This window comes from Myzus persicae, unplaced genomic scaffold, assembly GCF_001856785.1.
Source record: "Myzus persicae strain clone G006 unplaced genomic scaffold, MPER_G0061.0, whole genome shotgun sequence".
Lineage (NCBI taxonomy): Eukaryota > Metazoa > Arthropoda > Insecta > Hemiptera > Aphididae > Myzus > Myzus persicae.
In genome coordinates this window covers 33,965-48,118 of record NW_019102703.1, presented here as the reverse complement: position 1 = coordinate 48,118, position 14,154 = coordinate 33,965, and the positions used below count along the sequence as shown (strand labels likewise).

The 14,154-nt window shown below is 26.7% G+C and overlaps 1 protein-coding gene and 1 long non-coding RNA gene across 2 annotated transcripts in view; one reads left to right on the top strand and one right to left on the bottom strand.

Moving 5' to 3' along the window:
* LOC111032964 overlaps positions 1-14,154 on the top strand; it is a 41,327-nt gene that overhangs the window by 5,565 nt on the left and 21,608 nt on the right. The gene's annotated exons all lie outside the window — the stretch shown is intronic.
* Positions 1-14,154, bottom strand: part of LOC111032962 (leucine-rich repeats and immunoglobulin-like domains protein 2) — a 122,730-nt gene that overhangs the window by 107,699 nt on the left and 877 nt on the right. The window lies entirely within an intron of this gene.

The following is a 14,154-nucleotide window of genomic DNA, read 5'->3' as shown; positions in this document are numbered from 1 at the left end:
TGCTTTCATATTATTTATATAATATATATTCAATCTCGCCGTGAAAAATCAACATTCGAGACGGTTTTTTCCGTGTCTCTTTAAGGAATTAGTGAATTAAAAATGTATTTTTTTATCTATTTAATTTGAAAATATCATTGACCAAAACTCAATTAGGATTGATTATAATAGTTACTAATAATAAGTATTTCGAGAAATAAATGTTGACAACTAATTAGGTTAATTCGTTGTATGAACTCAGGATTCTCTTAGTAAATTAAATTGAAATAAATATATTATGAGTGATTCAATTGATCAAAAACAAATTAAAAATCATTTCATTAATTTATTTAAATTATGTTCTTATTGAATAAAGTTTTTGCATTGAATAAGTACTTGCATTTACTCATTGATAGAAACTCGTGATAGAAACTCTTATAAACGTGATATTTACTGTTAAATTATGGTTGTATCTTGTATAAATCTATAATAGTGGGTACAATATTACAAATCGTATTAAATGTCATACTTTAATGTATAAATTACACGACATAATGTCCATGGTTAAAGCTGACGTTATAATTTTAATTAGATGTTGCAAGAAATGTATGATACCGTAAAATGTTGCAATATTTATAAAATATTTAAAAATGTTTAATAATTGGTTAGTAAATTAATTTATATTTGTAATTATTTCGATGTTTATGTAGATTTGAATTTTGTATCAGTAAAATAATTAAAGCTTATGTGATCAATGTTCTAATGTTTTATAATATTTAACACATATAAAATTTATTTTAATACTTTAAATGAAGTACATCAAGAAATATATTGTTATTTATACTAATTGGTTTAATATGCAATACGTGCTTTACATTAATTAGTATGCATTGTTGGTTATCTGTATAGCCGATTAAATTATTGATTTAAAAAGTTATTTATTACTGCAGTAACTAAGCATAATTAACTTTAATATTAATTGATTTTAGGAGTTTTGTTATTGAAAAATTGTTATCCTTAGCTTTAGTTCCTCCAAGGAAAGAAAAAACTACAAAACTTGTATATGTAACTTATTTTAACATTTATTTCTATGATGATTCTTTAGTACTTAGTACCAATATTAATAACACTGTATATTCAAAACTAGAGTGCTTTATACTTCAAATAATGGAGTTTATTTAAGTATTTTTAAATTATGTGAATCCCAGTGTTTTTTTAGGTGAATATACACTTATGAGGAAATTTAAGAGGTTTTATCATGTCATAAAAAAAGTAGACAGTTGCGTTATATTGCACCGTTAGTCTGCATGAGTCTAAGCACTCCCATGGCCATAAAAAAGTTTCTTTATTAAATTAAAACACGTAAAATACTGCACTGCACTTTGAAATTTACCCAGCGATCACGCTAGTAATTTAACAGAATGAGATTATATAGCATACCCGCGTACAACAGATTAATTAGTAGGTATATATATGCCGCCTGCACATAGTTTTAGGTATTTTTTTTGTAACTGATAAACTCTCCCAGAAATAATATCAACATAGAATTAATTTAATTTTTAATCGTAAATATAGTTGATAAATATAATAGTAGTTATTGGCGGTGATAAATTTAAAATTAAACGTACTTTTGTTTATTAAACTACCTCATAATCATTGAAAGTATTATACATTTTAATATTGCATTTCCATAAGAATTTCGTGTATATTACATTTTCTATGTTGCAAATTAATTTATTATAATATTGTTCTGAATAATTATATTATATTCACTTTTAAATAAATAAATCAAATAATCCTTTTAAAAGCAGAGAATGTTAGTTATGCATAAAAACGCATTTTTTTAGTACATTAATTTAAAATCAGGAATATTTTTTGAATGAGAGAGTTATCGGATAATAACCTGTCCTGCATGTGTGAAGACAGGTTTCGGCATGAGTACTCTAACCGTTGTTGACCGTAACTTAAATTAATGGCCAAGGAAAATGCAATATGAACAACTGTCAACGTCAATTGCGTGCGTTGTAGTTTGAATAAAAGAGAAAACGCTTCCCGAAGTGGCTAATAATTTTACCCTACGAAAAAAGAATGCTTGTTCCCAGTGTCATATTGTTGTTTGTATTTTACAATACCTTGGTGTTATAGTATACACATTTCCCTAGTATTCTCATTTATTGTACCGTTTATATGACCCTTCGCCTAAGAATTATCCGTGTTTAAGTCACGCATAAAAAATACACGATATTCCGTTTTTTGGAAAACACATTTTTACTCGTTAATTGTTTTCTTGATCATCGTATAATACTTGTGAGTAGACTCAATAGGAAATCATTAGAAAATATAACTACTATAAACATAACCATTAGTTGCACAACCAGAGGAAGAGATGAAGATATCAAGATTCAAGACCTTAATGATCTATTCAAAAATAATACAGAAGCAGTTTCCCTAACACATTTCTGATGGAAAGCTTGAATAATTAATATAATTCAAAGAAGTTGCATGCAATTAAATTTTAGAATATATTTATTTATTAATTTATTCAGAACAACAGTCTGGCACTCAGAGGACAGTAGATGATTGCTAATTAAAAATACCACAGTAAAAGTATGAATTATGATTAGTAAACTAATCATAGTTCGTGTTCAAAGTGAACGCTACTGAAGAGTATGAACATTTATAATACGAAATATTGCCTAAATGTATATAAGTTAAAAACAAGTAATTGAAGAACGGATATCGTCATAAAAAGTTTCTGGTTTTAATGAAGTTTGTTTCTAGAAAATCTTGTATTGTGAAAAAACATAGCAATAATTATACTTAAATTAAATTCGATCCATGTAAAAAAAGCGAATACATTACACTTTTCAAAACTTAACAAACATTTACAATGGTAATTGAACCGCCGTTTCAAATACAAAAGAAAAACTGCCCATCGTAGACTTATCCCCTCAAAACTGTTCTTTAATGCGTTGTAAACGAATAGTTAAAAAATAAATACCCTGATTCACATTTATAAAAAATAACATAGGTATAGATATTATATTATATTATGCTATTCACATAAGTATTATGTGACACAAATCAACCATTGTATATCAGCTGGTAATATAAGCTTTTCAATACATTTGTGTTCGTCAAATATAATGTCCGTCACTCATGGGCGTATAGGTACTTCTTTTTACCGTGATATATTTATTAGGGCCACACATACTTAGCGCCTGCATATTGTACATAAAAAAATTTTTTTGAGTCTTATCGTTGGCACATTTACTTAACAAATCTTGATCTATTATTTTTCTTTTTGAAGCCCCATTTTCGAAATTTTGTTTAGACATAATAAATAATTATTATATATTTTATTTGATAAATTAAAACACAATTAGCAAAAAGCCACAGTCACAATAGCCAATAGGAAAAGTAAAATAAAAATAAAAACACCTGTTAAATATTAAATTATACCATAGGGCATAGAGTAAGAATAGGTAAATCATATTATTGCACTTGCTTACTTTATAGTTCATACTATTTATTAATGTTGATTTAAGAGAAAATGATATTTTAGACATTCACATTTATACGCATTGTTTAAAAATAGAACAAACCTAATTTATTACGATACAAAGATATGTATATAAACGTTGATAATATATACTTAGCTATCACTAATCAAAATATTAATTATTATCATGGTAGCTTATTTTTGTTATTCGAAAATTGATAATATTTATTAACATGTATTTATATGGGTATCGACGAGTTTACACAGAGGCCCTAAAGGAGTACACAAATATTACAAATACGCATTAATACTGTACAGCCGCCATCCAGGGCGCCAGCCGCTATTATAAAAATCTACTTTTATGTAATTATTATTTTATTTTTTATTTTTTGGGATTTTGACCTCTGAGTATAGTAATGATGGGGGCCTACTGGGAAAATCCTGATTTGCTGATGGTCCTATCCGCCCATGCCGTCACCTGCAGATTCATATTATCCTTCTCAATCCTTCACACATATAGGTATAATGTTATGCTTCTAAAAATCCTGACGTTAACATATATTGATAATTAATAATTAGTCAATAATAATTTATACTTATTTATCCATCGAAACGTCCTTCTACTATCTTAATGATACTGTCCTCACTCGTGACTCATCACCCTTGTCAATCACCCATAATGTTCCAATTTTGAATAAAAAGGTTCATTAAAAAAAAAATTTAAGCAGTGATACTATTTGAATAAATTCAAGGTGTTAAATCTTTAATTTTTACGAAAAACATGCGTAGTCATTAACATTATACATAATTAAATATTTAATGAGTTTTAAAAGGTTTTAGTTTCTATGCATTCGGGAGCCGACAGTAATTTATAAATTTACGTTCTCTTAGATAAAAGTAAATAAAACACCTAGCACCCTAACTTATCTTAAAGTATTAAGCTCATTTTTAAAGTAGCATTAATTTTTTCATACTTTGCCCTATATGTATATTTTACTATAATAGTTTTAAACTTTAAAACTAATGTTTATTTGGTAATATGCATCATCATTTAATTTTATGTAACATTTTCTCTTCTGACTTTATTTAAATTCGTAATTTCTTATATTCGTAAAAGTTTCTATACAGTTTTTCTCATAAACAAAATAACAGCCCTTGTCTTAGAAATAGTAACAAATCATTAAAAATATGTTACGTAATTAATATTGAGGCAATACGAGTAATGAGATTAGAACTTCGTTGGAAATATTTATTTTTCCGGAAAAATAGTACTAGCTCATATATTGTATCAGTAAAAAATATTTAAAAAGTAATGCGTCATGGCTGGAAAAATTACCAAGATTCCTTCTACGGCTTATGAAGGTTATTAATAATTATAAAGAGATCCTAGGAATAAGCTGACCCATACTCAACGACAAGTCTGCACACAGAACAATGATGACTGATAACTCATTTCTCGAATTTCCAAACATTTACCATTAAATTGTGTAAATCAATATTTAATAGTATATTTGATGAGTGGATAAATAAACTCTTTCTTAGGATTAAAATTCACTGAAAGTATTGGATAAATATATTAAAATTATATGTAGATATAACATGATCACAATCAATATCCTACTTTTAGAAATGTATTTTAATTCATTACGTACATTTATTAATGTAATTTTGATAATGATATTAAATGATAATAGGTAATAACATTAATAATAATATTAGTAAAATGATTTAGAATTTAGATGATAACATATTTTATATAATTAAATGTGTTGCTCACTAAAATATTATTACGATTAACAAAAAATGTACATGGTACAAAAATGTTGAGATCTAAGTGCGACATATTTGTAAGTAAAAAAAATGTTCAAACAGTCAAAAGATGAAAAAGAAACCCAAATATTAGTACTACAAACAAAAAAATAAAAACTAAATCGGTGCAGAAATCGCCCCACAAGACTGATACATGGATATTTAATGGAAAAAGGTGTCCCACCAATATGCCAATCATGCGGCACTATACTCTCACAATCAAACACATTTTCGAAGAATTTTGCAGAAAGTATAAAAACAAAGAAAGGAATTCAAGATAAGCCACCTTATTGGAACAAATCTAGGTCAAAGCCCCAGACAATAAAATTAACACAATAGAATTCTTTAAAATAATCAAAATACTATAAATTTAATATATAGCCAGCATTTAGAAGTAGGCGGAGCATAAATAATTATAATTTTAAGACCAATAAAAAAATAAAAAAATGTTAAAATTATTTAGAATAAAATAATAAATTTACATTTATTACAATAGTTTGAAAAGATATTTACATTCTAAGTTTTTTTTATACAAGAGAAATAAGGTCAAATGTATTTATATTTGAACAAAGTACCTACTCTGTCGCGTGTTTCTTAGGCATAGATGTTTTTTTAAGCTTTGGCTTATATACGAATATAGAACAACCTATAATTTAATTTTGTCAACGAACGCACGCATGTGTAAATCGCAACCTCTATGTGTACGAATATAGGTATACTGTTATTACTTATTGGTATTGGCATTATTAATAAAATAATAAATTGTTTTCGTTACTGAAATAGTGAAATGTATATTATACTATCCATCGGAACGAAGTAATAGTTATGGCTGGTAAGAGTAATAACTGTGATTGGTATAATTAGACCTCTCAACTAAATTGAAAATCATATTAAAAATAAATTATAAACATCCATATGAAAAAAAATAGATATAATTATTTGTCTCCGGGTATCTGCGTATTATGCACACGCAATCGTGATAAAACTCCATTTTATTAAAAAATGTTTACATTACTTTGAAAAAAAAACGATAGTCAGTAGTAGTTACATATATATTGACTTGTACCTAGAAATATTAACATTATATAAAATTACCATGTTATTATTGTCTCAGAAATTTACTTAACCTTTTATAACTTTTAGTTTAAACATAAAAAAAACTATGCGCCATAAATAAACTAAAACACTTAATAAACGCCACACGTTTTTGTGTAACCACCTAAAATATTTATCGTAGCACAAGTTTACTGAAAATGTATACATACGACCTAAATTTAGTTTTACTAAAATTTGTTAAAATCGTATACATACAATCAATATACATACAATCAACCTAACCGAAAGTGACTCCGCATTATATAAAAGATACGCGGTAGAGTGTAAACCAACTCTGTAGTCATAAAATCTTTCTTATTTAAAATGTAGATTCAAACACGTTTTTCCCCGAATTCTCCGAAATGACTTACGGTGCAGAGATCTTAAACCCTAAGACATCTTATATATTTATAAATACATTGCAAGTTCAAGTATGACTGAGCTGTGTAATTTCTTATACTATAACAGTCGATATACAAAAAACAAATATATTCTTAACTACATTTTATTATATTTTTTACGTGTGCATATTAGAGTACATTTTTACCGGTTTTAAATATTAAAATAGAGCATTGATGAACTCTAAACTAATAAGTAATAATATAGGAAAAAATTATAATCTAATATTGCTATTTAAAATTCTTAAAATTATACGGTCACAACGAAGAATCAGTTGTCTTCGTCGGACACGGAAATAAATCGTGTTTCGTAATTTTATTACTGGTGACCACGAGGGGATTTCGGGTATAATAAACCTATTACATAATTTAAAAAGGTCTATTTTTCGTAAAATACATGCATAGACTTTTTTTAAAATTAATGTTTCAGTTAATTACTAGTGTTCTTAATTACATTTTACATAATATTTAACATTCAGTTTAATCGACCTGAATAATTCTAAAACAAAATATAGCTGATACTGACGTTGTATAATAAAGTTTATGGAAGATAATAAAATTTAAAAGATCAACCTCTGAATTATTGGATATACAACACGGAAAACGAATTCTAAGTATTCTGAGAGTATTATGAGCTGGGAAAAACTTATAAATATAAATAAACTTGTACTTAATTATAAACTGACGGGGATTATAATATGGAGGATTTGTTTTAAAAGGAAATAGTTGATATTATAGCAATGCAAAATGTTAGTGGTTTTTGAATTGTATTTTTGCCATCACAATGAAGTGTATTTTTAAGTTATTTAAATATAAATTATATATAAAAAATGATACAATATAGTAATGGTGTTTATATTTCTATGATGTATATTGTAGTAGAATAAATCATTGGTAATCGGATTCTGTTTCAGTATTTACACAAATAATTTGTGATGATTTCATGCGATTAATTCAAAACTGAAAATAAGTCGACTGTGTGAATTATGTGAATTTTATTTTGAATATGGCCTAATGAATCTGTAAATATTTGTAAGTCAAGATAATATTTCAACTCTGTGTAAAGTTTTAGATGAATCATCATGTTTTAAATGAAGAAACATACAAAGTTAATATACAGTTTACTTAAGTTATTTAGTATCATTGTTTGTAAAAGGTTCGGTAATTTTGATTCTTCTTTTCGACCTTATGTGGTTTACGAATAAATCGAATAAATTAAAAACACACATAAAAGCTTACAATTAAATAAGAAATTTTTTTAAATTATTTAAGTACCATATTATGTAAAACAAGTCAATGGTCATGTCATCGAGGCTTTTTTCTTTAACAATAATAAAAAAAAAAAAACACTTAGTAACAATAAATTGTTTATTAATTTTAGTTATTTAATAGCTATAATAGTTCAAGACTTGGAAAAATAATACATTTTTTAAAATCGATCAGACTTCAGTACTATAATATTTTTTCCAATGTTATTAATATCTAGATTTTATGATAAATAATCATACAAGGTTATTCACCAAATCTGCTTACTCCCATTTTAAGAATTTGTAAGTGTATCTACTTTTAAGAATCATATTTTCAATTAGTTAGATTTTTAAAATCATTTAATTAGTATCTTAAGGCTAAAAAACTTATTTTTTTTCCAATTTAGAATCAACCTTATTTACCATACTATATGTTATGATAATAGCCCTTTAACATGGTTGTACACAAATATAAAAGATTTGATATTGGTTTTAATATTAATAAACTCAAACAATTTTTACAAACTATAAATACACATTAATAGGTTGATAATAATTTAACTAGTTTTCAAATCGTCACAGCTCCCATGGTTTCTAAAACTATTATCATAAATATATTGTTCATAGTACATATTATTAAATAATTCAAAAGTTATTCGTTTAAATTTTCATTTATATACGTCAAAATTTTCTAAAAAGTTATTTATTTGCAGAAAAAAGTGTGATTTTCATTTGAAGAAAACTGTTAGAATTTACCTTGAAGCCTTTTAAATCGTTTAATAATCTTATGGAATAAAATTATTGTACTTAAGTAAACTTAAAATTTCCAAAAGTCAGAATTTAAAAAAAAATTATTTGGTGAATCCCGCGTATATTAAAACATCAGGAAATAATTTTTAAGCTTTCATATTGGTGAAAAATATTATTAAAATAATAATTTTTTACTTTTCCGATTTCTATTAGGATCATTAGGTAAATAGTGTACGTGAGTTATAATAATATGTAAGACCTCTAAAAATTAATTAACAAAATGCATAATATGGCTTACAATTACAAGACTATAAGGTAGTAAGCGTATAATTTTCCTTTTCATTTAGTCAAGTCAAACAAATAGTTTTTGAGATTTCCCCCTTCTTTTATAATAAATGTCGTAGCTTTGGGGAAAATTTAGTGTCTGGGTACAAGATTTATGTCACCCAAGGGTTCAGTCATCACGACAAATGGGCTGATCCAATCCCTCTCTTTCTCTTTACCCTTAGAGAGCTAAGTTCGTTCTTCAGCCCACGTTTATTAAAGCGCCGTGTGGCCGCCGGGACCATGTCACGAAGCTAACAAAATTCCTCACATTTTATTATTATTATTATTATTATTATTCTACGCATAATACAACAAGGGTCTATCGAGAAAATTGGATTTACCAAAATGGCCATCGAACCCTTTACAGATTTACATCGGATAAGCGTAATATTATTAAAGTCACGAAGGTTAGTTTCCCACTGGCGTTTAAATTATTTTTAAATATCTGTTAGATTCAACATTGATAGTATTTTGTATTAATACTCCTAAATAAAAACAAAACTCTGACTACACTATTAATACTCACGTAATTTTATTTTAAATACCTACTTTTATCAATTAATGTTTTGAAATATAAAAGTTTGGGAAACATTAACATAGTTTAAATTAACCTTACACAAAATTGTATTAAATCTAAATGCAATGTAAAGCTATTGGCCCATTTTCCTGAGTTAAATTAGAAAAAAAAATGTATAATTATTAATAGTCATTATTATGACTCTCATATTATAACTTATATCTTATATTGTTACTCTCAACCTTTTCCACAAACATAGCTCCGAATTATTAAGTTATCAAAATTAAATCAGTTTTTAAGTTGAGTCAAATGACTAGGATATTTTAACGATATTAAACACTGGAAATTTCGATGTGCTATTGGCTTGATTTTATGTTTAGGATAAATTATTCATTTATTATGTTATAGGCATGTACCGAGATTGCCTATTCAACGCGCCGTCTTACTGTTGAACTAATTTAATAATACATTTTATTTTTACTTTAAAATAACAAAATAATGTTTAATGTGCATTATTTGTAAGTAGATGTTTAACATTTTATTTGACGAATACCTGTATTATATTTATTGGGTTATGATTTATGAACACATTTACTGTTAGGTATTGTAAATTATTAATAACTTAAGAATTTTAAGAGAATGTAAAGTGAAATTATAAATAATTTAAATGTATAGTTTTTTAAAAAACCATAAACATTTTCATATAAATTCGAATTATTGTCGAATGTAGTATCAAAATTTAGGACGTAAGATTACTTTCAGTTTGATAAAATAAGTAAGAATTATTTAGACACGAAAAATACTTCAAAACAAATATAGTAAGTGACTATTAAATATTGAAATAATATTTGTGTTCTATAAGCTGAAGATATAATCCTCATAATACAAATGTTCTTGTATTATTATAATTTCAAATAATACACTAATTAGGTATTATTGTTGTCAATGGCAAATATAAAATTCGAATTGATATTTTTATTAAAGATTTGGTTTTCACACAAGTGTGGATATTTTGTTTCATTGAAATTTACTTATTTACATACACGTTTATTATAACATTACTATTTTTTTCTTTATTAGATAAAATAGAATATTTACAATCTGTAATATTTATATACATACAATAAGTAAATTCGATAATAATAAAGGAACAACATGAATGGCGTGGGAGGGAGGCCCACCAGTGTGGATACGCTCTAGCTTGGGGAGGGAGTTTTATTTCTTTAATTAGTGCATTTCGGGATTCAGGAGATCGCGACACCTGTGTCTTTTTAGTCGACGTGGGGGTGAGAACATTACTATTTACTATACGTTTCGATATATCCTACTGAAAATTTAAAAAATAATTTTTTGCTATAATGTGTATAATGTTAATATAGCATATTAGCATGACACATGATTAGAAAGTTGTGCGATCTTAAAATAAAATCATTAGAGCTGTATACCACTATACGCAACTGTATTAATTCAAATTAAGTACATTTCCAAGGCACTTGAAAATATACCTCAAAGCACACAATTCAGTTTTAAGTAAACAAGTGTCAAATACTAAAATTGAAATAACTATAAGAGTTAAATTACATTTTATCTCTTTCTTTATTGATAGAATATTGTTTAAACAGTGGTTTGATTATTAATGTTTGGTACAATATAAAATGAGTTGCCTACATTTTATGGCAAAATCGTAAAAGTTGTTTAGGAAAAAATCGATTTTTCTCCCCCATAAAACTTTTATATTACCCCAGGTAATATACCGACAGGCAACAACCGGGTATATTCTTTCATCTATTAATTTTTTTTATACATTATACATGTAAGTATTTATATTTTCCTAAAATCAGCACCCACACCTATCATAGTATAAACTCATCGCATGCATGAATACTTCAGTTACCTACATACATTTGTAGGTACAAATATTTATAAGTATGGCCCTTACAGTCCATTGCAACTCACAAAATGTTTTTTCCTCGTACTTAATTTGGGGATTTTCAAGAAATACAAATGAACATAAAATGCGTTTTTCTTAGGTTTTTATTATTTTTTATATTAAAAATTATATATTTATGTATTTATAATCTATTGAAAAATAACTAAATTAGTTTTATGACACTATTATTTATAAATACATATTGATATTGATTTAGCCCAATAAAAGTTATAATATTTTATATATTTAGTTTTTATTAAGTTGACATTTAGGTTTGACGTTATTTTAACATTTATTACAATATTATGCAAAACCTGCGGCAGCAAACTATTCCAAAAATAATAATTAAACAGTTTCTATGCAAAACAAGATGCGTTAGGTAGAAAATTAAAAAACAGTATTTAATTGTCAATACCTTAAGTATACAATAAATATACATATAACTCGTAATTGAATTTGTCTCTAAGGGTTAGTTAGTTTTGTACGCAGTTAAGTTATGGAACACTAAAAAAATGTTTTGTGAGTATCTGTGGTTTACAGAGTATCATTAAAATTATTATTATTATGACTATTATTATTGCGATAAAATGTCTGGATGTAGAAAGGCGGTATAAGCGGCGCGTCTGGTTATAGTAAGGATAATTTTATCATATATTATATATGTATTATATGCGCATGTTCGTAATAATAATTTGTTGTATTCGTACATATAAATTATTACTTGGATAGAAAACTTAGACTTGGTATTCGAATGTTTTTCGGGACGGAACAGGGTGGAACGTGGTGTTTTCTTTTCCTCCTAGTCTGGTATCCACCACAACCCAACTTCACTACTCAGGGTTAAAACGGTTTGAGCTGTATACCTATTATATTATAAGTGAGTTGTGGGGGGTCGTGTTTAAAACAACTTTTATTTTTTTATTTCCTAGAATCAAATAACGTATTTCCATCACCGTACTTAGATTCAATAAAAAATATTTCTGTTACAAAATATTCAGTGAAGTTGTCACTAAAATATGCCTACAATTCGCCACCATTCACTTTGAAGATGCAAATATTCAGATACTAAGGCTGCAGGTGACCATGTACTTATTATTGTATAATGGAATAATATGACTGCCGCCCTCGTGTCTGGTTACTAACGAACGGATGAAAACGACCCCAACGAGCCAATCGAAGACTCCATCAGGGGAGGACCGGCCGACCGGATCACCGTTCACTCCCTCGGTCGTTCGAACAATGGTCCGGAAACGTGACCGGTCCCATAACTTTGGTATATTTATATCTATACCGGGTCGAAATAACGAGTTTCAATTAAATTATTCGATGGCTAATAATTAACGTTTAACGATCCATAAGCACGTACGCTATGTTATTATACGCAGTAAATGTGTCAAGTAGAAAATAAAGCAACGAGGAGTATAACCCTTACACAATAAAATATATTGTATAATAAATGTCAAAATCGGGTAAAAAATATAGGAATCATCTCATATAGGCCAGTTGTTGTAGGACGTGATAATATATATAATAATATATAATAATATATACGTTGTTATGTGTCATGTGTATAATTATAGATAAAGTTAAAAATTCAAACATCATCATCGATCGTATCATACGATCAATTAAAATATCATAATATGAACCTTTTCGTCCGTCGCTATTAGAATAAAATAGTTCACCTAATTATCGACTGCGGTAGGTGGTAGTTAAACCACGGTATTTTTCTTAATGATTTTTGATTGCTCGTAGTTATTTACAAACGGTTAAATTGTATCGCAAAATACGACAGACATTGTATTGATAGATATTGGATTTTTATTTGCTATTTTTCCGCGATACGAACCCACCTACCTGGAAATGACATGGAAAAACGACCACGGCTCTAAAACACCACTACAATCATTTACACATGAGACCGTGAATCACAGAAATTCGTTTAATTATAATCTAATTATGTCCAAAAAATCTTGCTCCTTTTACCACTACATCCGTCTACCATACAAATATACTTTCAGTAAGGATAAGCTAAATAATACATTCTGCATCGTTAAAATTTGATGGAAAATCAAAGATTATCATAATTATAAAAATCCTACCAATAATTTGTATAGAGATCATAAATAATTCCTATTTGATTATGAAGTACCCAAAAATCTGGAAATAATAAATAGTATAATAAAACGATATTGTATTTAACACATCATTTTTTAAATTTAGTTAAATATCTATTTCAATAGTACATTATTTAAGTTTATTATATTAGCGTTGATAATAAAAAATAAAATTTAATCATTTTAGTTTTAATTGTTCTAGTTCAATTATATATTGTATTAATTAAATAACTACGATAAAATCATTTTGAGATTTCAATTAAATTTTTTTACCGTCGATAAAGAGAATAGTCCAGATCTATAAAATAGTAAATATAATAAAATATATGATAAGATATATTGATTAAATTAAGTTAATTGGATTATAATCTATTTTATTAGTGATTTAGATGGACGAAAAATTTAATAGTATCCCTAGCTATTATGAAGCTGGCTAACATTATTAGCACGACAATAATTAATTCGTATGTCCATTGTCCATAA